Here is a 27,677-nt window from a genome sequence, read left to right on the forward strand (position 1 = left end):
TTAGATTTGTAGCTGCACGCGGCCTCATAGCGCGATTAAGGTGGCCACTGAGCCAGTTACTCTAGGTACTCAGAGGGAAGATGCAAAAGAATTTAAGCCTACATCCCACCAAAGAATGGACATTGCTGCCGTGAACTACGCTAGTTTCCTGTCTGGTAGTATATACGCGCGGCGCGAGTGGACCTGATGTAATGCCAACGTTACTCAGCAGATCTTATCTAGCGCGAGGAATTCGCAACACAGTTTGATGTTTTCATAATGGAAAAAGTCGTCTGAATTCGGGACGCACGACTGCCCCGCAGAATTGACGTACAAGACGTTCGTCTAAAAAAAGCTGCGCACATACTCTTCCATCAAGTGGGGAAGATAGAACTTGATACTTTCGGCTAAATCAGACCTGCTGCTGCAGTCGCTCCGCCATCTCAATCTGTAGAAGGCGCAATGCCGCACTGAATTCCAGCGTATGATGAGTGCAACTACAGATGATAATTAAAATAGACATATTATACGGCAGGCTTAACGGAATCGCTTGTAACCGAACGCCTTATTTTCTTTAAAAGGTCCTTAAAAGGAAACAAAATAAAATAAACTATGGCTCCAATCCACGCTGTGAAAGGGGTTCGACAGCGAAGCTCTAAACGGCACTCAATTACCCACTGCGACGTCACTTGAAAACTCACACATGTGGCTCTACAAAGAGAGAAACGAGACACAAGTGAAATGTACTTATATTACCGTTTATTCACGACATTTATGACTGCTTTTGGATCCGTATGATATACACTGAGATTTTCAGTTCTAACTGTAAAGATATTATTTTCTAAGGTTAAATCAATGTATGAACCATGCATGGTAGTTGACTGAGTTGCATTGGTGAAGCGGTGTTCCCATTCTTCTCACCCGATCATCCATCATGTTGTTTTGATGTTTGTTTTACGTTTTTCCATAATGAGAACGAGTACTAAGCTGATGCCATATGCATGTTTTCAAAGGAGATTTACCCTTTCTATGTTTTTAATTTCAGTTTTTCTTTAATGTTCTTTTACATCACGACTGCTTTATGATCAATATGATACACGAGCTCTATGCTGTTGGGTACTTTTCCATTTGGACTAGTATTCCATTTTTAGCCTGGCGTTTTTTGCTAACAACGCCGACGACACGAAAACTTCTTTGCACGGTAGAGGTACCCAGCTTCGCTATAATATAGGCTGTTGTTTTCGCATTACATTGCAGGTAGGCTTTTCAAACAGGCTCCATCTCTTTCCATAGCCCGAGAAAAGTAAAAAAAAGAAAATTAGCTTTCAGGAAAGGTAATTGCGCAGTAACTGTCACACTTTTCGATTGATACTCGAAGCGCGCCATAAGAGAAGGAATAAATTAGGGAGTGAAAAAAGACAGCACGATAGGGGCGCCGTAGTAGAGGGCTGCGAAATTACAATGAAAACCTGGGGATCTTTAACGTGCATTGGCATCGTAGAGCACACGGGCGCCTTTTGCGTTTCGCCTTCATCGAAACTCGGCCGCCTCTATCGACAATAATAATAACAATAATTGGTTTTTGGGGAAAGGAAATGGCGCAGTATCTGTCTCATATATCTTTGGACACCTGAACCGCGCCGTAAGGGAAGGGATAAAGGAGGGAGTGAAAGAAGAAAGGCAGAATAGGTGCCGTAGTGGAGGGCTCCGGAATAATTTCGACCACCTGGGGATCTTTAACGTGCACTGACATCGCACAGCACACGGGTGCCTTAGCGTTTCGCCTCCATCGAAACGCAGCCGCCGCGGTCGGGTTCGAACCCGGGAACTCCGGATCAGTAGTCGAGCGCCCTAACCACTGAGCCACCGCGGCGGGGCCCTCTATGGACACAGACCCGCGATTCGGTAATACGTCCCTCGGGCATCTCCAGGTGGGGAGGGAGCTTATAAAAAAGGCGTTTGAAGAAAGAAAATGGACCATTAATTGTCTCACATCCCGGTCGACACCCGAACCAGGCTGTTCGGCTGTCCGGTAAGAAAGTGAGAAAGAGGTGCCGTAGTGGAGGGCTCCGGAATTACATGATGGTAAATGAACGTGAGGTTTGACGTCCCCTGAACCTGCACAAGCGCTAAGAGAGATGCCGCAGGTGAGAGCACCCAGCTACTCAGACCCGCTAGGGATTTTTATTCTGCACTCACATCGCACACCACAGGGGCGTTTTTGCATTCAACCTGGATGAGATGTGGCGTCCGACCACATGGGGATCTTTAACGTACACTAACATCGTACACCACACAGGGCCTTTTGCGTTTCGCCTCCATCGAAACGCGGACTCCACGGTCAGGTTCCCCGGGTTGAGAGTGCAGCCGCCGAAGACGTGTGCAGCAGGCAGACAAATTGTGTTCGTCGAGAAATTTTTAATTGCTCGTTTAGAGTCACTGAGAATCGTGCGTGTGCGGGGATCTGCGATGGCCAGCGCGATCGCGAACTCTTCGGCAATGGTGGGGAAGTGTGTGCGCACTGTGGGAGCGTTGATGAGGGTGGTGGTTGGCGTGGCTACGCAGGCCATGTAAGTGTTAGAGTTACATTTCGCCACGTCCACATACATGGCGTGTTCCTCGGTGGAGTAAGTGTCCAGAGCCTGGGCCTTGAGTTGGAGGTGCGTATCGTGGCGGCCTGGCAACATGTTCTTGGCCATGGGTTCGACGATCAGCCGATTCTATACTCCAGTTGAAAGAGGACAAGTGGGGTGGGAATCACCAGTAGTTTTGAGGTTAAATCGGTCGAGAATGTAACGACCGCGTTGGATGCGAGAAAGGAGGTGTATCTGGGCAGTAATGCGTGCTTCGATAAGCTCTATGAGGGTGTTTAAAACCCCGAGCTGGAGCAGACGCTGCGTGCTTGCGAGCTGGAGCAGACCCATTGCCGCATTGTGCGCCGAGCGGATGACGCTGTTTACCGCCTCTTCATATTGGTGGCGCAGGTGGTAATAGGGGAATCAGTAGATAATCCTACTAAGAAGGAAGGATCGTGTGAGCCGGCAGAGGTCGTCTCCCGCATGCCTCTGCGGCGAGTGGCGATGCGGCGGATGAGGCCGTTGATAGGGTGGGCGGTGGTTCGTGCGCGTTGGATGGCTTCAAAGTTCTTGGTGTGTTTCTGCACCAGCATACTTAACACGCGGATGGTCTCCATGGGTGGCTGCACTTTCGAACGCACTGCAAGACAAGTGTGGGTACCTGCGCTCGCGGGAAACTGGGAACGAAGGGTCCGTCCGTTTGCAGACAACCCCTCGAACCCAGATTCTCGCACCGAGGCCCCCCTATCCTATGCGGGAATCACCAACTTCTACAAGGAGACAAGGCGCGTGTACCCGCCTCCCAACCCCGACCTCGACCGAGAGCAAGCCACCATGCTTCGCAGACTGCACACGAATTCGATTCTCAGTCATTCTAGACTATATCTCATCACTAACGGGTAATATGACGCCGTCTGTCCTAATTGCGACCTCGCACTGTTCGCCACTCAGGCACACATCCTCTGGGGATGTGAGGGTAACCCAACTCCACAAACAGTACTGCCAGTTCCCTTCTTACAGGGTTGCATCCAGCTTTTTGCAAGACCAGACAAGACACAACTCCCACTCATCTCGTCGGCTCAAAACGCCGCCCCCCCTGGGGCCACACTTAGCCCACCTTCTCTAACTCCCAACCCCAAAGTGGCCAATAAAGTTGTACTCTCCCTCGCTCTCTCGAACCCAGGTTCTCCGGCTCATTAGCCGACGCGCTAACCACTCAGCCACCACGCCGGGGTGGTCCGTCGAGCGGAGTAGGGTATCCCATTCTCGCAGCTGATCGGCAGCTCCGCGGGCCCCGCGGGGGAGGGTCCGTCGACCATTCAATGAGAATGTGGGTGACCGTAGAGATCGGCGTGCATGCATTGTATACAGGAAGATGTGTATTATCCCGGGCGGGTGTGGAAGATTAAATAGGGGAGGGAAAGGTGCGTGTGTGGTGGCGGTGAAAATAATAATTTTTGGGGGGGAAAGGCAATGGCGCAGTATCTACCTCGTATATCGTTGGGCACCTGAACCGCACCCTAAGGGAAGGGATAAAAGAGGGAGTGCAAGAAGAAAGGAAAAAAGAGGTGCCGTAGTGGAGGGCTCCGGAATAATTTCGACCACCTGGGGATCTTTAACGTGCAGGGACATCGCACAGCACACGGGCGCCTTAGCGTTTTGCCTTCATAAAAACGCAGCCGCCACGGTGGGGTTCGAACCCGGGAACTCCGGATCAGTAGCCGAGCGCTCTAACTACTGAGCCACCGCGACGGGTTGGTGGCGGTGAAAAACTTAATTTCTTGCGGAGCCCTTATAGTTAAAAATTTCAGAGGTAGGCTGGCTCCTGGTTATGTGTGGTGGCTGGCAGCCCGTGCCTGACGGTGACCTTCTCCGCCCGCTGCACCAGCCTCAGCTTCGAGACCGGGTAGGAGCTAGAGACCACGTCCTCCCACCGATCCGAGTCGGCGAGGGCCCATTGGGCCGGTGTTGGTGGTGGTGAAATCTTTTATTAAAGTGAAGGCCTAATGAGGAAAAATACGCAGCAGCATTGCGGGCGTCCTTCAGGCTGCTGGTTGTGGCATCCAGGCGGTGCCTTGTCGTGGCTTCTGTCAAGGTCAACAGCCGAAGTTGGAGATCCGGCTAGGTGCTGGACAAAGCAGCCTCCCACTGCTGCGGGTTGGTTAGGCACGAAGAGACAGGGGGCAAGTGTGCTGGGCAGGAGAATAAGATATGGGCGCAGTCAGTTCTTGGGCTGTCACATAAGCAGCAGGCAGGCAAGTACGTTCCGGGGGGAGGAGGTCAAGACGTGCGCGAGTACGAAAGGTGTGTGCCTGAAAGTGGCGCCACAAGCGTTGGCGGTGTTGGCAAACGGATTTGTGCGGAGCGGGAAAAGTGAACCGAGAGAGGCGGTTGTGCAAGGTAGTTTCATGCTATGTGAGGAGCGCGTATCCATTCCCGGCGGGGCGGGCTTGTTTGGTCACTCGATTCGCGAGTGATGGAATAAGCCGCCTCGTTGCCGGTGGTTGCCGTTGTCGGCAGATCAGCAAGTGTTGGAATGGGGCTCTCGGGGCTCCACAGACGGAACATTGGGAGTGTGAGTAGAAGGGGGAAAAAGCGCGATTATCGCTGGCGAGAGGAATGTGTGAGCCTGGAGCTGTCGCCAGGTCGTCTGTTGTTTTGTCAGCGATGTATGTGGCTGGGGGTAAAGTCGATGTTTTTTACAGTAGTGTAGCGTGATGTCGCGATATGTGATCAACCGGTCTCTCGCGCTCCCTGTCTTCGGTAGGCGCCGCTCTGTTCAAGTACGCTCAATGAGCGTAATGGCCCGCTTCGTTACCGAGATTATCCGAATGGACCGGTACCCAGGCTATTTGGATGGGGCGAGGTGCTTGGGGGTTGGAGAAGAGAATTTTATAGGCGGCAGCATGTACCTCCCTGCGTGCAAAATTTTGAAGAGAGGTTTTCGAATCGCTCAGTATAAAACTGGCAGTGGAAAGCGATATCGCTAAAGCTTCTTCGGCTTCTATTGAGGTGTTTGCCTTGATCGAGCCTGATGTCGTGTGTTGTAGGTTTCTGGAGAGTACGCAGAGGGTTGGGAGTAGGGTCCGTGCGTCACGTCTTTTTTATGCGTCCTCGCCTGTTTGTGCGCTTCAAATTTTTGGATATGACTGCGTCAGCTCGCAGAATAAGTGCATGCCGTCCCGGAAGAGCCTACTGCCGATTCCGCCGCCGCCGATTGATGGGAACGAGGGCGTGCTCAGGGGCGTCTTTGCTGACTAGGTTCCAAGAGTGCGAAGGCACCCAGATCAGCTCCAGATGGCGGGCTCCCTCACAGCGTATCGAATGTTTCGCAGCACGGTACTGTACTGAGATCCTACGCTCCGCTACGTAGTGTGGTCTCCGGGCCACCAAGGCCTACCAGGAAATGAGGCTGCAGACGCGGGCACCCGCGCACTCACTTCCCGGGCCCCTGGCGGCGACCTAACCAATTCGCATCTGGACAACAAACCCATTATAAAACGTTGTGGTAGAAATACGGCAGTGGGGCATTGGCTACAGCAGGACTTCATTGGCTTCATTGGCGTTGGTGTTGACAATGTTCTAGAGTCCGTTGATTTCGTGGAAAGAAAAGGCGAATAACTGGCTACCTGGGTCAGTGGATGCCGCAGTCGTGCTTTGAGGTACGTGGTTGTCATTTCCTACTGCAAACATTTGTGCTTGCGCAAAATAATCCGTGCCGAGCAATGCTAAATCGTCTGCCAATTTTACTACACGATTTGCTTTCCAGAATAACCATATATTTCGTCATTCGGCCGCTGACTACTACAACGCTCTATCCCATCCCGGCTCAGGGTGGTGGTGGTGGTGAAAACATTTATTCAGAACGGACAGGAGGTGTTTGGATCAGCCCGGAAGGGACCGATCCTTACAGGCTGCGTATCAGGGGAGCTTAAAGGGGCTCTGAAACGCCTTCCGAGGAGAGCACATTAACTCACTTAATCACTGCTCTGTGTTGCCATGAAAACCAGAGCCAAATATTACTCTTCTGCACGCAGCAGACGACCCACAATAACACGTCAAAGTTGGCGAGCCCTTCCCGGCGACTTTTTTATGCTCGCACCCTCCTCCGTCCCCCGCATCTGCGTAGACAGGATGAGAGGTGGCCATTGGTTAGATGATTCTTTCAGACTTCAGGCAGCTACCGTGACCGCGGCCTATAAGCCGCTTATCTCCGGCGAGACGAGAAGCTCCGCTCCCAGAGGGGTTGGCGAAGGAGCGCCTTCCTTCCAGCGTGTAAAAAGTGACGAGAGGAGAGGGAAAAGCGCGAAGACGCTGAAATTCAAATTTTAACTACACATAACTAAGCTTCTACAAATCGCATTTAAAAAATTCTTGCTGGACACTATTCGTGAAGCGGCGTGCTTCAGTATAGCAGGCATATCGCAACTTTATTAGAGCCCCCTTCACGGCCCCTTTAAATACAAACAATGCCCGTGCGGTGTGCGATGTCAGTGCACGTTCTTCCTTCTAGGACTCTTTCTTTCATCTCTTCACAAAGCGGCTACAACTCGCCGCGGTTTCCCATTGGCTGGCGCTCGGCTGCCGCGGCGGCCACGTTTCGCTGAACGAGAAACGCAAATGGCGCCCGAGTGCTTTGCGAACACAGTGCACATTAAAGATTCAAGGGTTGTCGAAATTTGTACCCTTCCACTAAGGCCCCTTTTGCTCTTTGTCATCTCTTCATTGAGAGCCTGGTTGAGATGTACATGGAGAAGTGAGACAATAACTGCGCCATTTCCTTTCCTATAAAACTACAAATCTTTCATGTCACAACCACTTCAAGATAGATGAAGAGGAGGATAGAAAGGCAGGGATTTTAACCAGAAAGGGGTTCTGGTTGGCTACCCTGCACTGGAGAAGAGGAATTAGGGGACTAAAACGAGGAAGAAAGAACGAGAAAAAGGCATAACACACTTCAAACTGGGAGTTTAACACAATAGCTAAGGCAGGCAACACTGTCTAAGGACACGGCGTATGTACCTCTGATGCACTTGGCCTCGACACTGTATTGTGGCAGCTAATCATAAGCCTGCACGCTGCAGGTGTACCTCCCGACCCAGTCTGGAACAGGTGCGGACAGAAGTAACTTGGGTGCCTAGATGCCAGCACCGCCCTTCAGGGTGGAGACAACTTCAACGGCGCCGCCACATTGAATAACACGGAGTGAACGGCGCTAGCGTTTGTAACGGTGCCGTTCATACTCTGGGAGCGCTTCAGAGTGCTTTGACTAGAACAGTCTCTTTGATCCCTATCGCACTGAGCATTTTTTTACTCATAATAGCCATTTTCACATCCGATGGTCGAAGAGGTATTTGTACGTCTCAATTTTAGGGCCCCGTGGTCGAGGCTGAACAATAATTATGTCGTCTGTTGGTTCGAAAAATGCGCTATTATTTTAAAGATCCATTGCCCAGCAGGTGGCTCCGCTCCAGGCGAGTGGAAAACATTTTCTTTTTTTAATGAAAATTGAGTAATTGAAATAATAATTGGGTTTTGGCCACAGGAAATGGCGCAGTACCTGTCTCATGTCGTTGGACACCTGAACCGCGCCGTAAGAGAAGGAATAAAGGAGGGAGTAAAAGAAGAAAGGCAGAAAAAGGTGCCGTAGTGGAGCGATTCGGGATAATTTCGACCACCTGGGGATCTTTAAAGTGCACTGACATCGCACAACACACGGGTGCCTTAGCGTTTCGCCTCCATCGAAACGGAGCAGCCGCGGTCGGGTTCGAACCCGGGAACTCCGGATCAGTAGCCGACCGCTCTAACAACTGAGCCACAGCGTGCTTTTTGGTTTCTATGTCCTCCGCTTTAATAAAAGCCGCGCGTGATGAGCGGCTCGCGCGCTGCGGTTGTTCTCGGTTTCGTCGTTCAGGCTGGTTCCGTTTGTTGTGCTCGCAAAGACTGACATCGGTCTTCCTTTTTAATCTTTAAAAGGGTAACTGTGAGTTGCTCGCCTGTTTATTGCTCACAGGGGTGCATGATATCTGTTTACAGGCAGGGAACTGTTATATAAAAACGATGCCACCGTATACCAGCATTGCCACTCCGCCTGCATTTTCTTTTTCGAGGCCCGCGAAAACTGATTGCCCATCGTTGGCGATAGGATAAAGGATTACTGCAAGTTTTTCTCTCATTTCATTTTTCTGACAGGCGCACAAGCACCGAGCTAGTGCTCTTGCGTGCGCTCATATGTAGACTTCGCTTGTGCCATGAACATGCCCACCGGTTGCTCTGCTGCGATTCCTCAGTTTGTGAACCCCAATTCTGCATATAGTTTTCATTGTATTAATGCTATTCAAGCCCATGTGCGCTCAGAAATAAACCATTCATATATACCTGCACAAAAAAGGTGAGTTTGAGGTCATTAAATAGCTACAGTAATTCTATTCTTAAAATTTCAAGACTGAAATAAAAGTAATCGACATTGATAACAATTGGTTTTGGAGGGAAAGGAAATGGCGCAGTACCTGTCTCATATATCGTTGGACACCTGAACCGCGCCGTAAGGGAAGGGTAAAGGAGGGAGTGAAAGAAGAAAGGAAGAGAGAGGTGCCGTACGTAGTGGAGGGCTCCGGAATAATTTCGACCACCTGGGGATCTTTAACGTGCACTGACATCGCACAGCACACGGGCGCCTTAGCGTTTTTCCTCCATAAAAACGCAGCCGCCGCGGTCGGGTTCGAAAAGTCATGTTTTGTGAAAAGAATCGGTCAGAAACGGCTTAGTTATAAAAACTGCACTTTTGAAAGATGCCTGTGAAAATTTAAAAAAAAATTCAAATTGGTTTTTGGGGAAAGGAAATAGCGCAGTATCTGTCTCATATATCGTTGGACACTTGAACCGCGCCGTAAGCGGAGGGATAAAGGAGGGACTGAGAGACGAAAGGAAAAAAGAGGTGCCGTAGTGGAGGGCTATGGGACAATTTCGACCACCTGGGGACCTTTAACGTGCACTGACTTCGCATAGCGCACGGGTGCGTTTGCGTTTCGACTGCATCGAAACGCTGCCGCCGCGGTCGGGTTCGGACCCGAGTACTCCGGATCAGCGTGCAATTCCTATTCTGCCTGAAAAATTGGGTGGTGATGGGATTGGCCTTTGGAATAATAACTGCTACCTAAAAATTGAGATTAATTACTGCTCCGAGTGCCGGGGGAGGAGAAGACAACGCATGCCTGTAAGCGTTGACCAGGAGCACATTGCGACAAACAGCCCGACATGATTCGGTGGACATGACAAGCTCGTCAGTCATGAGGTCGAACACTCTCAAACAAGTAGACCTACCAGTGAGTCGTCCGCAGCAACTGTGCCTCGAACAACGCAAGCACAGCTGCTTGCACCGAGCAACGGCACCCGCCCGCCGTGATTCAAAATGGCATCGCAGCGAGAAAGAGGCGGCGTGTGTGCAGTCAAAGGATGGCAACTCCCTGACCGGCAGCGCTGGCACCGAGGCACCCTAGCGCTATCTGTTGGTGCATTGGCGTACATTGCGAGGAGGAGGGAGTGGTTTTAGTGGGCGCCGCCTGATGGCCCTACGTGGCAGAGTGTTTAGTGTGCTCGTCTCCCACTACAGACCCCCTGGTTCGATTACCCAACTCGACCAATTTTTTTACTCTGCTTTATTTATTAATGCTTCATGGATTTTTCGCTCATGGCCAACGCCGCCGACGACGACACCGGCTTTTCTGCGACACAGGGCCCTGAACGTTGTCACGTTAAAATTTTTTTTGTTTTTAGGAAAGGCACAACTGCCACGCTTCTCTGTCGTTATTTGAACCGCGTCGGGACAGAAAAATGAAATAAAAAAACGCTTAAGCTTCGCCTTTAGGAGTGAAACGCCACAGCGCGTTGATACGCTGCCACGGAATGCCATCGCCCGTACCGGTGTTCCGGAGTTTGGATAACTGTCGCGGCGGCCACGTTTTGATGTAGGCGAAAGGCGAAGGCGGCCGTGTGCTGTGCGATGTCAGGGAACGTTAAAGATCCCCAGACGCCTCCACTACGACCCCTGTTAAGGCGTAAGCCTGTAATGGCTCATACTGTCGTCCATTCGCGCAGTGTCACACGTTTAACTCGGGAACTTAGAGAGATAGCAGAAAAAACGCTTGGTTCAGATAGAGGAGGAAAAAATGAACCTAGAAGCCAATTTTGGTGACGGCAGAGAAATGTTTAAACAATTATAGGCAGAGATGCCCATATTGCGTCGAAATAGCGCGGACGTCGATATAGCCACAGGAACGGTGTGACGTCACATCCACGGAAAGTCGTCACGGCATACTGAAAGTTGTCACAGAATGGTCGGTAAAACGTCGGATTTGTGTCAAATTAGAAGGAAATATGTGTAATTAAGTGCAGTAATACTTAAGATCTCCGAAGGATGTATAATTTGGGTATCGATCTAGCCACGAGAACGGTGTGACGTCCCATCTACTGAAAGTCGTCATGGCATAGTGAAAATTGTTACAGAACGGCCGGAACAACGTCGTATATTTGTGTCAAATTAGATGTAAAAATGTGTAATTAAGCGTAATTGACACTTAATATCCCCTAAAGATGTATAATTTGGGTATCGATATAGCCACGGGAACGCTGTGACATGCGACAAGCGGTGGAACTATCTGGAAATCTGACATTGATTGACACGTGCTGCAGTGTGCGTAATCGAGAGTCGGAGAAAAAAAGGGCAAAGACCATCTATGGCCACGCATCGTGCTATGCAAAAACGACAGCAGTTGCCCTTGGGCTGGCGTTGTCTCAAGATGCCCCCTCGCCACGCTGTATTTTCAGTGGAATATTCTGTGTCTTTCGGCTCTCAACACTTTAGTTGGCAAAATGTCTCACAAATTTTTTACTCTCTTTTTTTCATGGACGGCCGAACGGTGCGTTTCGGGTGTCGACCGAGATGTGAGACAAATACAGCACCATTTGTTTCCTCGAAATCCATTTTTTTTTCTCTTAAGCTTCCTCCCCACTTCGTGATTTCTCAGGGGAGCGCAAAACATTGATGCACACCCGCGATTCGGTCCTGCGTCCCGCGGGCATAATAATAATAATAATTGGTTTTTGGGGAAAGGAAATGGCGCAGTACCTGTCTCATATATCGTTGGACACCTGAACCGCGCCGTAAGGGAAGGGATAAAGGAGGGAGTGAAAGAAGAAAGGTTGAGAGAGGTGCCGTAGTGGAGGGCTCCGGAATAATTTCGACCACCTGGGGATCTTTAACGTGCGCTGACATCGCACAGCACACGGGCACCTTAGCGTTTTTCCTCCATAAAAACGCAGCCGCTGCGGCCGGAGTTCCCGGGTTCGAACCCGACCGCGGCGGCTGCGTTTTTATGGAGGAAAAACGCTAAGGCGCCCGTGTGCTGTGCGATGTCAGCGCACGTTAAAGATCCCCAGGTGGTCGAAATTATTCCGGAGCCCTCCACTACGGCACCTCTATCATCCTTTCTTCGTTCACTCCCTCCTTAATCCCTTCCCTTACGGCGCGGTTCAGGTGTCCAACGATATATGAGACAGATACTGCATCATTCCGGGCGTCCTCGCCGTCCGGGTAAACATGCGGCGGAATGTGGTGGCAGTGGACGCGGGGAGCAGCGATGCTCTCCAGGACCTGCTAGCCACAGCCGTCATTCGCGGCGTGCCGGTCTGCGCCAAGGAGCCTCCTCCTCGGAACCGAAGCTCCGGCCTGGTCTTCGGTGTGGACGGGCGCAGGACGGCGGAGGAGCTGCTAGCGGCGTCGGAGTGAACGGTGCCGATGGTATCGGCGTCTCTGTCGGGCAGCACACTCGCTCTACGTTTTGCGGCGCCGACACCATCGGCGTTCATCACCATATTCAAGCGCAGGCTCATGGTCCGCCTTTGCGGCCCCCGGCCACTCCAGTGTGCCAAGTGCGCCAGCCTGGGACATGCCACTGAGGTGTGCCGCGGTCCTGCCCGATTCACGCGCTGCGGCGGGCCGCACGAACCTGGTACCTGCGCGAGCAAGCCCCGCTGCATTAACTGCGGGGGGCGGCAGCAGCCATTGACCCAGCGTGCCCGCACTGGCAGCGAGAGCGTCACGTGGCCACTTTAATGGCAATTCCATGGCGCCGATGCCCAGGCGGGTTGTCCGAGCCGTCGTCCAGGCTGAAATAGCGGCCCCAGCACAGCAACATCAGCAGACGCCGCGCGTGCTTTCTCACGCGCAGGCCGTCAGGTGAGCACCCCAGCAGCAGCAGCAGCAGCCACCGAAGCAACGGCAGCGCCGGCAGCGGCAGCAGCGATCCGGTTGCCCGGTGTCCTGTACAGCGCGGCCCGAGCCTGCGGCCGCTGCTCATGGCCAGCCCCCTGACGCACGGGACGCGGAGATCGCGCGCCTGAAGCTGGCGTTGCGCGGCCTCAGCGCACTTTTCCTGGAGGGCACCGATGGACACCGGGCTTGCTTAGAATCAGTGGGTGCTCCCGCACAGATAAGCCAGCACGATGGCTAGCCGCCGGACTCCCTCCCGCATACCATCCATCCTGCAGAAGAACGTGCGCTCACTTGCGGCGCGGTACGCCGAAATGCGAGTTTGCTTGCACAGGATTCGCCGGAAGTTATCGCGCTGCATGAGACGTACGCACGTTCACATGACGGGGAGCCCCAGATGCGGCTACCTGGCTACATTGGCGACCACTCAGCCACCCCGTGCGAGGAACCCACCTGTGCCGCAGTGCCCTGCTCTGACACATCTCATCGCCTCGGGAAATCAAGGTGCGCGATATACGTGCGGCAGGACGTCCAGCACACCCTCGTCGGCTCGGCGGCGGCGACATCTGACGCCCAGGAGTGCGTGGTGGTGACAGGGCGCGTCGGTGGTGTTGACACGTCGGTGGCCAGTGTTTATGTGCGTCCAGCTGTCGCGTGGAACGGGCTGTGTTTTCGTGCTGTGTCTTCGTGCTGTGCCCCGCGCCAAATCATCTGTGGTGATTTTAACGCCCACCATAGTGCGTGGGGCAGTGTGCGCCACTCCGCGCGTGGAGACGACCTGCACGACGCAGGAACGCAGCTGGGACTCACCCCCTTGAACACCGGCGAGCCCACCTTTCGACGAGGCGGAACAACCGGCTCCTGCATCTACGTTGTCTTCGCATCCAGAGGCATCGAGGCGACATGGCGCCGATCACCATCTCTCTAGGGCTCGGATCATTAGTCCTTGCTAATCGAACCCACTGCGTTGGAGGCGCGCCCCAAACGTGACAACTCCATTACCAAGTGGAGTGCGTTCAGGCGGCCGGTCGACGAGGCGGCGGCAACTGGCGCAGATTTCTTTTCAAGTCTAGCCCGAAGCGCTCTCGCTGCCACCCAACGAGCAGAGGTAAGGGCAGTGCAGCCCAAACCTGATACACTCTAAAAAAAGAGGTGTAAAAAAGGGGTAACAAAGGGGTAACTTCGAATTTTACCCCTTCTCGGCAGGCATGGAATAACTTTGCACCCTTGAAATACCTGCTGCGAGACGTTTAGTCTGTTTCGTGAAAGTTGCACCTTTATCATCCCTTTTTTTTCAGAACTGTGTTTCGTTTTTTATGCCAAATATGGCGGAAAAAAATGCTTCTTGGGATTTCTCCTAGAGGGCACTTTGGGTATAGTGACTGAAATATTGGAGGTCAAAGGAATACTGCGGCATTGTTTGCACTTGCGCAGTATCTCCATGTTAGCGGGTTCTTTTTACTGAAAAGCGCAGTTTTCTTTTTTCTTAAGAAGTATAAACTTTGAAGCACGGATGTTCTAGTTGATCAAAAAGACATCTTTTATCTATGTTGAAGTTAGAGCAAGATGTCTTATAAGAAGGAAAAGCTTTGTATAGAAGCTTTGCTGTTTTTTCTCCTCCAAGAGTTGCTCATCATAACTTACCACTCTAGGTGTAATTTTCCCTTTAGCAACAAAACTGAAAACATTGACAATGACGAATCTTTTTTTATGGTGCAATGCTCAAAGAGGCAGCCAGAAGAAATACATGTATGTGATGTCAGGATTGATTTCCGCACCTTCGTTTTTTAAACTTGCATGGATCAAGGTTTTTGTAATTCTTCATTTCTCAAATACGAGGTAGCACATTTTTTTTGCTTATAGCTTTAAGATGGTGCCGTGACCAACGTTGTTTGTAAATCACGTCGGATGAGGGCAGTTGCATGAATGCGTCCTTGAAGCAAGTTGTTCTTAAGCGGTGAGCACCCTCAGCGATGTAAAGCTGGACCCTCGTGGTAGTACGCGGGACGCGTTTTTACTCCGACGTAAGCGCGCGCGGCACGGCGACGTCACGCTGGCCACAGCGAGACCCGGCCTGACCGCCGACGCATTCGGCGGGTTCGGCGCACCTCGACCACACCAGCGGCAACTTGGAGTGTGTTTCGATTTCGGTCCGAGCGCGTCAGTATCCGCCGGCCCGGCCAGACCGGTTCCGCCTCTCGTCGAGGCGGCATTTTCCCGTTTTCCAAAAATGATGGGAACCGTCTGGAGTTCAAGTTTGCACAGATTAAGGTGAATACCCCTCTCCATTTATGAAAAGTTACAATGGAGGGCGACTGACTCATCTCTCTTCACACTACCCCGGTTCTGGGTAGAGTAGGAAGTGAAAACCAGTCTGTGAACGAGGGTGTCTGTCGGAGAGCAACTTCTTTTAAGTCCGTTTTTCTGGAATTTTGAAAGTTGAAACCGAAAATTCTTCTTCACGTGAATACAACCTTTTAATTTCCTGCTCTGCCAACAGAGGGAATGTGAGTCAATCGCCTTCCATTTTATTCTTTTTATAAAAGGAGAGAGAGTGACGGCCCTTAATCTCAGTGAACCTGAAGCCCCACAGGTTACCACCAACTTTCGAGATCGAGTGTAAAGGGTGGTTCACATGCAAGCGATTCGGCGAATAGAGCAAACAGCGGCGCGGCGCTACGAAGCGTTTCGCGAGCTTTCGGTTCACATTCGTCGCCACTGCGCGTTTCCCACCGCTGCAGTGGCTAGAATTCTAGCCACAGCACACCTACAGTGAACTAGAAGTTTAACTGTTGTACAACCGCTGCGAAAACCAATGTTGCTGGCAAAAGATATGCGCTTGCAACCGGTTTTGGTGCCCTGCAAACACAAAAAATCATAATATATCAGCACAAATTTTTTGTTTATTATCGTTGTTTATTTGAATAAATATAAATCTTTCGTTTTAAGCATTCAACACCACTTTATATAATTTCTTTTTTTAAACAGCACAAACACTGGCCTATGCGCATGCTTTCTTTCACGACGTCTTTACTGGTCACGTGGCAACGCCGAGCCGTCAATGGTTGAGATGCGGTGCTGCCGCGTCGCCGCCGCGGAAATTTCCAACTTGCCCGAACCTCGCCGCTCCAGCCGCTGGAGCTTCCTACGCCACTTGAGAGAGGGTGTATGCGCCGCGGCGGCGGGTTTCGCGAGCGGTTCGCTTACATGTGAAAAGGGCAGTCGCTGAAGGGTACTCTGTTGCACCGTTGTACCTGTTTCGACCTGCTCCTCGCGTTCGTAGCCGTGCTTTGCACACAAAAGAAGAGAGAGCGAGTATTGTGGATAAGCTAGAGACTAGTGCTGGTACAGGAACGGAACTTGTCGCCCTATAGAGTCAGTGGAAATTTTGGATTCACTGGAATATTTGGCTACTGATTGTGTCCTTTCAACAACTCGCCTCTCATACAGATAAATATAGCATCTTCCCTCTTCCTTTTCGAATAATAATGCGGAAATGTGAACAAGGGTTTTCGTTTGAAAAATGTGTGCTATATTGCAGAGGGTGTTACTATGTATTCTGCAAGTTGTCAACTGACCACTTGTGGATACCAGTAAATCTTTTCCGGAAAGCATGTTTTCCAACTAAAAGGTCTCGAACCCAAACGACACACTCACATTCTTCTTGAGAAGTAAAACTCCGGATGGTCGCGCGATGTCTGCGGCAGAGGGTAGGCAGGGAGAGGAAAATGCCTTCGTCGCCGTTCCGTGGTGTGTGGCTTGTTCATTGTTCGGGCTACAGGTGCCGAGGGGTGAATGGAGGAAGTTAGAGCTCCGGAAGTTAAAGCGCAGGCGCGATGAATTTTAGCGCCAGGTACAAAAAGCAGTCCAGCCAGCAATATGGCGGTGCGTGCAAACGTGCATAGCAAGAAGGAAAAGAGAAAGAAGGGCTTTAGGAGGAAAGAAAAATCATGAATGAGAAGTGCACCCTTCCTTGCCTCTGAAAAACACAGCTCCTATTGCTGACATGCTGACTTGGAATCCCCTTGAGAATGCAGCCCCTTTGAAAGGTGTTGCTTTTATGGAAGCTCCTTTTCACACCGCACTCCTCTCTGGGGGGTAACAGACGAGTTGGTACCTGCTTATAGTGGCTTTGTCCTGTGTCTCGCTGCATGTTTCACTGGCTTCCAGTTCCTACATCCCTATTATTCTTCACAATACAGTTTTAAGCAACGTCCTAGCGGCCGCCCCCTCTGGGGCTAGATTACGGCGGTGAAAGGCAATCCGTTTTCCGTAATCCGCTTATCGCCAACCTTTTTCCGCGTACGCAGCGGAAGGTAGCCTGTGCGAAAAAAATGACTCCCGTGACGTCACGGCTTCTTAGAAAAACAAAATGAGGCACTTTTTTCTCGTGTAATTGACTGCTTTCCGTCTTTTAACACCTGTAGTCTTTTAACGATTATTTCTACTAATAGTGAGGCATATTTTCTTGCTTTTCATAATCTCGTCCAAGCTGATTTCAGTGGAAACCACTTTACAAGGAACTACATCACGAGAGCGTCCCCAACACACTGAGTCGCTGTTCAAGAGTATCAAAACGTAGTTCAACAAAGCTGGCCCTCGTTGCAGAAACTGCTTTCTTTTTATAAAAGTGGTGAATACGAATTAATAGTAGATCGACGCGACGCAATTTTTTTCGTTGCTGTCCATCGCGTTTGCGAGACGCCTTCAGAGCGATGGATTCGGATAAGGGCAGGAGATAGAGCTCAATCGTGGCATTGAGTAGCCTCCGATTTGCTGAGGACATAACTCAGGGCCTAGGGAAGAATGGGCCATGGTGTAACGACAGTATAAGCACTGAGCACAGAAGATTCGGAGCAAAACTAGATGAGAATAAAAGTTATTATCATCTGGCCGGGAATCGCAAAATAGTTGCACGACCCCAGGTTCGGACCACAGGCATGAAATCTGAAATTGCTAGGAGAATATGAATGCGGGAGATGGAGAGCACTGACATACACTCTAAGGTTATGTCCAGACTTGAAACAAATCTTGCCGCACATCGATCAAAAACTTCAACGTTAACAAAAAGGCTTCAAATTTAAATATGGAAAACAAAGATGTCCATTTGAGTGTTTTAAATAACGCGGCAATCTGGACACCTTTACCAGACATACAGTATCCACTATGCATACTTTCAGGTTTTGCACAATGGCATGCAGCTGGTTAGAACAGCCACGCATTTTTTTTAGCACAGCTGCGTCAAACCTTCACTCTGAGAACGCTTTGTGGGTCGTCACGCGTAACATTGGTGCACTGTTTTGAAGCAAGGCAGCCGGAATCGAGACGGGCTCCCTAGGCACCGTTATATCACGTTCAAACACGCACGGACCGTTTCCAGTAATGGCAGTGTTATTACGTGAAAGCACGCGGGTGCGTTTTCTGACTGCATAAAATTTAGGGCTGATGTCTTTGTATTTAAAACAGCGTTTTAAACACCAGTTCTCGAATCCCCACATGCATTTTCCCAGCTGAAGCACAAGCCATGAAATAACATGGAATCAATTTTAACGCAGCAGCACCTCTCCCAACTTCGGCACACGCAACCAGCTTCCAGGCGCCCTCTGCAATATGCTGGGCGATAACTAATTTCGATAAAAATAAATCGGAAACCATTTTCAGCAATGATGAGCCAGACCGTCACGTAGTACTATTTTAAATGATATATTTCAGGGTACTTAAAAATGATGAGCACTTTTCTGCACGTATTTATATTACGAAGCTATATAGTATAATGTCCGAAAATGGCAATATTTAAGCCATTTCCCTGGCGCTGCTATCTTTATTGGCTGGAGCACGCTGTGAACATCGTAGGTTAATGGTGCAAAGCTGAAGCAGTTAATAGCGAAGATTGGTAGATTTCTCGTGGTGGAGCGTTAAAAGCCAGTTCCGACCGTGGCTTTGTGGCGCCAGTTAATTCCGGAAGTATACCTTGGACATCGTTTCGTCGAATCACATATATATCACAGAATTCGGATATCGAACCGAACTTCATTTACTGAAACGATAGCAACTACACCAAATAAATCTATTTGCTACTTTTGTCACAAAACACAGAACGGTGGCAGAGAGCCTAAGCCATGTTAGATTATTCAAGATTATGGCAGGCTAATATGCGAAATAAACTGAAAAACTAACTTAGTTAGACTCGAGCTAGCTAGCTTCCACGCAGTTTCACTCGCCCACGTGATCAGTGCATATAAGCGTTGCGTTATTTGCTTTAGAACCTCGGGCCCCCTATGGCTCTGCAATTGAACTGCAGTGGTTGTAATTGCTTTTAACCTGTGTTTCTCGTTTTCTGGTCCATGTTCCTTTTGTGGATGTTCAGTCGGGGACAGAAGTCTGGAGACCACATGTTCCTCAAACGAAGCCAATAGCTCTGCTATTAGCCGGCGGCTGGAGACCACACTTGTGGAGGTGAATGTCAAAATTTTGTTCGTTCATCTCCACAAAAAATAAGTGCGGTCTCCAGCCGCTGGCTAATAATAGAACTATAGGCTTCGTTTCAGGCACACGTGGTCTCCAGACTTTTTTCCCCCGGCTGTATGTTCTGTACATATGTATTTAGTGGGCGGTGGGGGGGAGTATGCATGCGTTTTTCAATAAGAATAAAATTGTCGCTTAAATTTTGTTTCACTGTAATTCCTCATATGACATCGAGCCGGCGCTTTCCTAGAAGTAGTACCAAGCCACCAGTGTCGCTCACTTATTCAAAAACAACATAAGCAGCGCACCGTTGCACAGAGGCAAAGTTTGAAGCAAAGGAAGGTAGGAGTCGGAGGAAGAGTGATTAATTAATAGAGGTAGTAAGCCCATCGCAGCGCGAAGCGCTAGGACCGAAATGGCCCGCTTTCAGCACCGAGATGAAGAGAATTATGGAGACTGCTATTTTCAGAAGAAAACGGAAATACAAAATGAGCGCTAGAAGCCAAGAACCAGTAATGGGAGCCCTCCTGTTCGTGATTATTTTGTTGTGCTCATTAAAAAAAATTATTTTAGGCTATTCTGTGATACATGTCATTTTCACATTTGGCTACATTTCGGCTACTTTTTCTCTCTCTTTGGCGTTTAGTGCTAGGACCCATTTGACAGCTCTGCTTGAGGCGCATCCACATGCTTAGCCGCATGCGCCTCGGGCTGAAAATTCTCTCGGGACTATGCCACCGCCTGTGTCGAACAACAAACGCGGACTCCCTATTCTTGCCCTGTGGGTGTTGCGCAACGGAAGTGCAACCTTTTCTCTCGGAGCAACCTCGATGCCAGTATTTGGGTTTGAAGGTGACTTGCAAGCAAGTGTTTATTTTTTCTTTTTCAGGCACACACACAGCACACGCACACTGACCCTTAACACCACTACCACCCCCCACCCCCCCCCCCCCAAAAAAAAAACAAGACCGGAGCTGCTTGAGTCTCTTAAACACGTAAGCATGGTTTAGCCTTCACGTGGTTTGAGTAAAGCTGCGTTTACCTGAAAAATACAATTCAGCCGAAACATGTGAAGAAAAGAAGTCGTGACTCGTTTATACGACCCCCGTTGATATGGACGACTCGAATTAGGGACAATGTAAAAAAGGTAGCCGTGGCGGCAAAAAAATTTCGACATCTGACGCGAAGGCAGCCAAGGGCCTGTGCTCAGTTGCTGGCGGAATTTACTAAATCGCACACACAAAATAATTAGGCATATTTGGCGCCGTTCCTTTCTACCCCTGTGCAAAGACTGCGGGAGGGAGCACCGATGTGCCGACATGGCCTTGAAAACAACCCGGCATGCCGGACCGAACCGCGTTTCCTTCTCCTCTCTTTTTCTTTCGCCACGTGCGCGCGGACAGCTGCGGGCACTGCTAGAAAAAAAAGGAAGAAAATAAAACATTTTCTCGTCACGTGACCGAAGAAGCTGGATTTTAGCGGCATTGGAAGCCGAAGCCGAAGCCGAAGGCAATCTTTGCCGGCGGCATGGCCTGCATGGCCGCGGTAGCCGCGGTACGTAAGGATGTTGGGCACAATTCGGCGTTTGCACGGACGTTTGTCTGCTGCCTGTAGCTGCTTCGAGTCCTATCGTGTCTTTTTCCACTGTTCCCTCTGTGGCGAACGAGTTCAGTTCAGGATGCTTGCTACAAAGACAGATTTGGGTTGCAACGACTTGGCGTGTGCGACTTCGTGAGGCCACCAGCGAGGGCGGATCGAGCACGCGAGAAGAGTGGAGAGTTGCTTCCATCTTGACTGCGTCGATACATGTAAGTCATCAAGCAGTGCATGCACAAGCGTAGGAAGTTGGGCTTGTTGACGTGAGTTCGTCTTGAAAACAGCGCTAAGATGGACAACACGAGCGCCTCCGTCTTTCTCGTCCCGTTCAGCAAGGCGGAACTTTGGGCAAGTTGGTAAGTATTCATCATTCTAGCTCACAGCGCAACAAGAACGGGACACGAGGCTAAAGACAAACACAAACAAGCGCTGACTATCAACAGTTTTTTTTTTAATGAACGAAATGCGTATGAAGCCGCCGCGGTGGCTGAGTGGTTATGGCGCTCGGCTGCTGGCCCGAAAGACGCGGGTTCGATCCCGGCCGCGGCGGTCGAATTTCGGTGGAGGCGAAATTCTAGAGGCCCGTGTACTGTGCGATGTCAGTGCACGTTAAAGAACCCCAGGTGGTCGAAATTCCCGGAGGCCTTCACTACGTGGCGTCTCTCATAGCCTGAGTCGCTTTGGGACGTTAAACCCCCGGAAACCATGAAATGCGTATATATACAGACAATGAAAGACTTATCCAGACAAGAAAAGTTATCTGGAAGGCATGTGGGAGGTCAGATAACTCAATTCCCTTCGGATAATGTATATATGTACGCCTTTTGTTTCTTCATTAAAAAACCAGCGAATAGTCAGCGCTTGTTTGTGGTTGTCTTTCGTCTCGTGCCCGTTCTTGTTGTGCTGCGAGCAAAAATGATGAATATTTTTCGTCCCGTCTTTCCCGCAGTTATCAAGACGAAGCTGGGTGATTCCACGCAAGATCAAACTGCCTAAATATTTCATATTTTAAGTTTTCTTGATTCAGTAGGCCAACAGTGAATTTCGTTTTGTGAAAGTGCTAATATTTCAGAAGAAAAAAATTATAAACGACGCCGTGGCAGAGGCAGCGTTTTCAAACACAGCTCATTTTCGCAATATTGTTATGACGTAAAAATGTAGATGTGAAACCCATAGTGGATATATTTCTCGTGCTAAATTTACAGGTGAGAAGGAATATGTCAGGCTTATTTCCGCATTTTTGAGGAAGTTGTTTGCTGGAAAATATTTCGAAAACGAGACTATTTTCAGGAATTTTTTTCGGCACAAATATTAAGCACGTTTCCTTCAAATTTGTACAATAGATAAACATTGAGGTGCTAAAAGGGTGTACCGGCTTTCATTGTTATATAATATAGGGAAGTGCAATAAATATTGTCCTAAATTTGGCATTTCTGAACATAGTAGTGTTTTTCAAAAATGTTTTCAACAAAAAACTGCATCCCCAATTTTTCTTAAAACTCTGGAAACAAGTCTCGAGGAGGAGGTGAAAAAACGTATGAAAGAACATGTTGCATTATTTTGTTTCCAACAATGTTATCCTACCTCAAACTTGTAATTTTTTTAGCGTCAGCAGGAGCGCCTAAATAAGGGGACGGAAGCTGCAAACACGCCCTCCGCTGCTCTAAATTTTCTCCAGATCCCAACACTGAGACCTTTTCCATCAAGAGAGAGCATACCTAATACTTTTTGAGGACAGACACTGATCTGTGATGTAAGAAGGATTCGGTAGTGCCGTTATGGCCGGGTGCAGGTAACAGCTTGGAGTGCAGCCCATAGGAATGCATCTAAAGAAAAGTTTTGTATGTAATTCTATTGCTGCACAGTGCACCTATGAAGCTGTGTGTGTCCCGAGGCCCTCGCTTTGTCGTTTGACTGCAGGCATAATGTGGCTAATTTTCTTTTCTAATTCGAGTTTGATTTAAAAATACATTTTGGTTTCTTTTTTAGCCGCTGTTAATTCGTTTGGATTGGCTATGCTGGTATATCCTAGATTGGTGATAGCTATGCTGCAGTAGGCATTCGTTCAACTTATATACAATTTTCTTTAAGCTTTTCCTTATCACAGAGACTCCAAAATGCCTATGGTAAAAGCTATGGTGCAGAATGTGGATTTGTAAAGCACCTCTGGCAAGCACATATTGGGATGTTTTTTAAAAAAATACATTGACTTTGAAATGATGCTGTTTACTTCCGCGTTCATTTCTACTGTTTAGTTGGCTTTTTTAATGAAAGGCAACCTTATAGGGGCACTGTGCAGTCAGAAAATTACATTGAGAACGTTTGTTTACCTGCACTCAGCGATAGCAGTGCTACTGAATTCTGTTTGTTACAGATCGGTGTCAATCCACAAAAAGTATTAGGTATGCTCTCTCTTGATGGAAAAGGTATCTTTGGGATATGGGGAAAATTTAGAGAAGCGAAGAGCGTTTGCTGCTTCCGTCCCCCTCATTTAGGCGCTCGGGGTGATGCTCAAAAAACTACAATTTTGAGCTTCGATAACATTGTTGGAAACAAAATAATGCAACACGTTCTTTCATACACTTTTTTCCTTCTAGAGGCTTGTTTCATGAGTTTTAAGAAAAATTAAAGATGAGGTGTTTTTTCCTTTGATTTTTGAAAAACACTACTGTATTCAAAAATGCCAGATTTACGGCAATACTTTTTGCACTTCTCAATTTTATGTAACAATGAAAGCTGGTGGACTTTTTTAGCACCTCAATGGTTATTGATTGTGGAAATTTGAAATATACGTGTTATATATTTGTGGAGAAAAAAATGAAAATAACGTCGTTTCAGACGTGTCGTTTTCGAAACTTTTTCCAGCACGCGACAACTTCCTCAAAATAGCGGAAATAAGCCCACATATTCCTTCTCACCTGCACATTTAGCACAAATATTATACACATCATGCTTTCATATCTAGATACTTACGTCATGGCAAATTAGCGAAATTGAGCTCTGCGTGAAAATGCTGCCTCTGCCTTGATATCGTTTATAACTTTTTTCTCTCAAATATTAGCATTTTCACAACGCAAAATTCACATTTGGCCTACAGAATAATGTGCACATAATAAGTAAAATAAATAAGAAAATTAAGAACGAAATATTTAGGCAGTTTGATCTCATGGAATCACCCAGCTGTCAGAAGCGATAAGTGTGCATCTATTAAGTTATAAATATAAGACCCTTACAGCGCAGTGATTAAGCATCGACCGTACTCGCTGCCATAACCTGGAACCGAGAAAGCGTGAGTACTGCCTCTCATGTTTATTTGGCATCATGTACACTTGCAATCAGCCATGTTTTTTTGTGAAGTTAAAAGTTTGTTCTTTGTTTTGTACAGTTAGTTTTACTATCGGAACCATTTTTCTTTTATTTGAACCTTATGGTTTATGCTTCATGGGGCTTGATTTTCTAAAGTGACTCGGGTTATGAGGGACACCGTAGTGGAAGGCTCTGGAAATTTCGACCACCTCAGGTTCTTTAACGTGCACGGACATCACACAGTACACGCACACACCACTCAGCACTGAGTGCATATATATTTTTAGAAGTCTGCAAAACTAAATTCTGAACACTCTGCATATAAAAATTTATGCCTGATGATGCACAGTCTGTCTTTCCAAATGTGGGCCATTAGGTAAATTTAGCACCTTTTGCTGCTAAAGCAGTGCTAGCATCACTCCCCCCGCGGCAATTATATGTTGTGTGTGATGCCTCAACATGTAGTAAAAACATTCATTAGACTAAAAGCATCTAAGTAATCATCGAGGGTAAATCCAACTGATTTCGCTTAATTGTCGAATCAGATGTCTGATTGTACCATAATTTTTCACATGCAGTTCAATTTAAATGCAGTGCTCTACACGTGGTACGTCCAAGAAATCAGGGAAATAAAGAAAGGGTTGAATTCTGGTTTATTAAAAGTGCACTAAGCAGTGTTTAACACTGGCAAAATTTAAGCTATGCATCTTCACTACTTTGGGTGCTAGCGTGGCTTATGCTTTTCGTAAAAAATACAAGCGTGCTGTGGCATTAAATGCTGCAACCCCAGCTGTAACTTGCTCGCAGTGTTCTTGGCATCCAGGCTCTATCCGCTACTCTCTTTTAATGTGGCCCAGGATATGAAGTACACTGTTAGAATGCATTTCCAACAGGCGAAAGCATTCATTAAAGACTATTGCCTATCTGTGCTCTGTGATGCCTAGTGGGCTCAGCTGCCGCGCTGTAGTATGAAAGAGAGCAGCAGCGCTTCTGGTGGCTTTCCAGAGCATAACGGGCTGCCGGAAAGGTAGGTGTGCTCTCCCGGTCGAGCCACTGTAATATATTCTAGTTCACCATAATAATATCATTCTAACTGTTACAATGCTGCCTGTGAAATAAAATGCTGCGGCTTCATAGACAGTAGTTCTGTGCAGTAAATTTATATGAGCAGGCCTGTTTGCATTAAATTGTTACATATTTATGGTGATAAAAAGATGGTATGCATTTTTCGGAGGATGACCTACATCATCGTGTTCATATTCAATGCAGGTCGCCAGCAGCTGGTTTTGCTGCTTGCCCTACAAGCAGTGCCGCTGCCACCACTGGTCCAGGCCCTGCCCTTTTTTGCGCTTTGAAAAGCTGGGAAAGCTGGGATTTCTTCAGTGAGTGCATCCTTTGAAACTTTCTTACGTATTTCTTCTTACGTATTTCTGAACTTGTTAGATGTCATTAACACATTCAACACTTTGCTTTTGAAATGAGCAATGTTCAGATGTTTGTATGTGAAGACTTCTGATTGCTGATTTATTGTAGAAGATGCCTTTGTGAAATGCTCATTAAACTACACAGCCCAGCAGTCCTTCCCTTTGGTCAGAGTGACTGAAAAACTATTGTTACTGTTGTTACTATGTCAGCAGAATATGCATTAGAGCACAGGCTTGCGTTGCCAGCTTGAAACAGCTGATGGAAAGTTTGCAGTAGCAGTACCAGTTACTTATTCCCTGTAATTTTTTCGGTCCTGTACTGTACTCCCATAATACCGTGGTCTGATGGAGGATATGAACTCATAGCAGTGTGAACTAATATTCTGCACATAGAGACTAAAACTGTTTGTGTTCTGTCATTCACAGTTTATGAATATTGGATCCTTCTGCTTTTTATGCCTTTGTGATTGTGAAAATGTTCACTTAAGCATTATAGGGACACTTACAATGGATTAAAGTTTACGTGTATCAAGTCTATGTAATTCTAAACACGAGACCACTCTCACCAAAAGTGAAGCTTTTGTAAACTAGCGATGACCAAACAACAAAATACAAGTGTTACCATGGCCAGCCAGGTTAGCAACTGCGCGTGTCTACAGTTAATTTTTGGCAGGGATAGCAGAGGCTTTGCTACACTGTTATTCACTTGAGAATGGTGGCATCCTGTCTTTGGGTGTGTATGTCAGGAGTTTTAATCGAGTATTTGGATCACGAGTTTGAATCAAGCATTAGGAAATATTAAAATTCAATTACCTCAGTCCTAAATTGGTTCTGGTCGGCATACAAACATTAATGTACCAAGAAAGAGCCAGAGAGTGTACCAAGAACACTATTTAGATTATAATTACCATAACTAGGTAGAAGTGAGATTTATGAATTCGTCACTCCACTCCAAATGCCCCACATATTGCGCTCAACCATGTCCAGTTTGTTGATGAAAATTTATTCAAGCTGGTCCCAGCATGCATTATCTAAGCTAAATAATTTTGCCAAAAAAATTTGTGAGGTGATATCGTTTTCAACATTTCTGAAAGGTGTGAGAAACCAGCCACTCCTCAATAATGATCAAAAATCTAAATTCTTAGAAAACACTGCACAAATGTATTAATGAAATTTGCACATATTCTGGTTTTTGATGATTCAGATCGTTAAAGTTTAAATAAAATGAAAATTTTTACTATTTCTACATTTTAAAAAAATTTCAACTTCCTCTCAGAATGGAGTGCTTGCCTACCTAGATTTCTATTACCAATAAAAAATGTTACAGCTGATGAAACTGAATGCGTAGAAGTGTATTAAAATACTGAAGTTGCAGAAAAGTGTGTTTCGGAACATAAGTAAAAACTTTTCTTATTTCACCCTGAGGTGCTCCAAATCAAAATACAGACGATGGCGGGTTTAGTAGCGCAATTTATTGGCTTTCATTTCGTAAGTTTTAATTGAGGTGGTTTTTGTTCGAAGCGAGAAAAAGATTTTTAAAAATCGAGCTCTCGTGCTGCAAGTTGTGCATCTCTTAACGCTTCGAGTAACACAGCACCTCTCATGACTTATTTATGGCCACATAACCGTTTTCGTTTACCCTCACTCACTGTAGTGCATGGTTACGGCTGTGGCGAAAGAAGGTATCGCATGACATTCGGTGGGTGGTATGCGATAAGCAAGTTTATTTTCGCTATTGAAGTTCAAACGAACCCGCTATGGCATAAGGCATTTTTCGTGATAAAAAGATGGTATGCATTTTTTCAGAGGATGACCTACATCACCATGCTCTTATTTAATGCAGGTTGCCAGCAGTTGGTTTTGCTGCTTGCCCTACAAGCAGTGCCACTGCCACCACTGGTCCAGGCACTGCCCTTTTTTGCGCTTTGAAAAGCTGCGAAAGCTGGAATTTCTTCAGTGAGTGCATCATTTAGAACTTTCTTACAGATTTCTGAACATGTAAGATGTCATTAACACATTCAACAGTTTGCTTTTGAAATGAGCAGTGTTCAGATGTTTGTA

General features: G+C 47.8%; 1 long non-coding RNA gene across 1 annotated transcript; it reads left to right on the plus strand.

Moving 5' to 3' along the window:
• Window positions 1-20,857: 20,857 nt before the first annotated feature.
• On the plus strand, window positions 20,858-27,556 carry LOC144106589 (uncharacterized). Its single transcript, XR_013309057.1, has 4 exons — window positions 20,858-21,098; window positions 24,122-24,175; window positions 25,462-25,574; window positions 27,460-27,556. It is a non-coding gene; the product is annotated as an uncharacterized LOC144106589 (long non-coding RNA).
• The last annotated feature ends 121 nt before the right edge of the window (window positions 27,557-27,677 follow it).

Source organism: Amblyomma americanum, chromosome 1 (assembly GCF_052857255.1).
Source record: "Amblyomma americanum isolate KBUSLIRL-KWMA chromosome 1, ASM5285725v1, whole genome shotgun sequence".
Classification (NCBI taxonomy): domain Eukaryota; kingdom Metazoa; phylum Arthropoda; class Arachnida; order Ixodida; family Ixodidae; genus Amblyomma; species Amblyomma americanum.